This window comes from Etheostoma spectabile, unplaced genomic scaffold (assembly GCF_008692095.1).
Source record: "Etheostoma spectabile isolate EspeVRDwgs_2016 unplaced genomic scaffold, UIUC_Espe_1.0 scaffold379, whole genome shotgun sequence".
Taxonomy (NCBI): Eukaryota; Metazoa; Chordata; class Actinopteri; order Perciformes; family Percidae; genus Etheostoma; species Etheostoma spectabile.
Genome location: NW_022605596.1, coordinates 329,307 through 330,102, shown reverse-complemented (window position 1 = coordinate 330,102; position 796 = coordinate 329,307).

Here is a 796-nt window from a genome sequence, read left to right as displayed (position 1 = left end):
AGTTTTGGAAAAGAAGAACATGTTGAGTTTTGGAAAAGAAGAACATGTTGAGTTTGCTAAGATCATGTGTGCTAAGATCATGGAAGCCCCCTGGTGGCCATGTTAGTGACGTATGGGTCTGGCCTGACTGAAGACTGGTGGGGCTGTGGAGAATATCCACACATCCATCACACTGCTAAATCAGACCCGTTCAAAAGAAAAGAGTACTGCATATAGAGTAGTATCAGTGGTACTTTAAGTTCATTTTTAGTTTCTACAACACAGGGCTGCACATGGCTGGGTTAGCTCAGTTGGTAGAGCAGGAGCACATACAGAGATAATCCCTCAACGCAGAGGGTCCAGGGTTTGAGTCTGACCTGTGACATTTCCCTATGTGTCTTGCCCCTCTCTCTCCCTTTTTATGTCTAGCTGTCCTATCCTTTTAAGGTGGAATGCCTAAAAAAAGAAACACATAGGGTTGCATAACGAAATGCATTTGTAGTCCCTTTATACTTTACATAGGAGGATGAGGTGGAGTCATTAAGGAGGTCTGCATCAATGTAATTTTCCAGAATTTCCTGATATCTCTGCTTTTCCTTCTTGATGCCAGATTTCATCCCTGTGTCAGCCAGCACAGCAGCACCAGGTCCCCAAGGGGCTCTGTTACAGGGTCATCCTTCTCTTTCAATTACACCTGGTCTATCCTCCCCCTTCTCCACCATCCAAATGTTTTTCTCCGCATGTACAAATTAACTATACTTTATCCACAGCAACGACGAGAATCACAGAGGGACTCACAGGGACTCTGCAGTGGTGC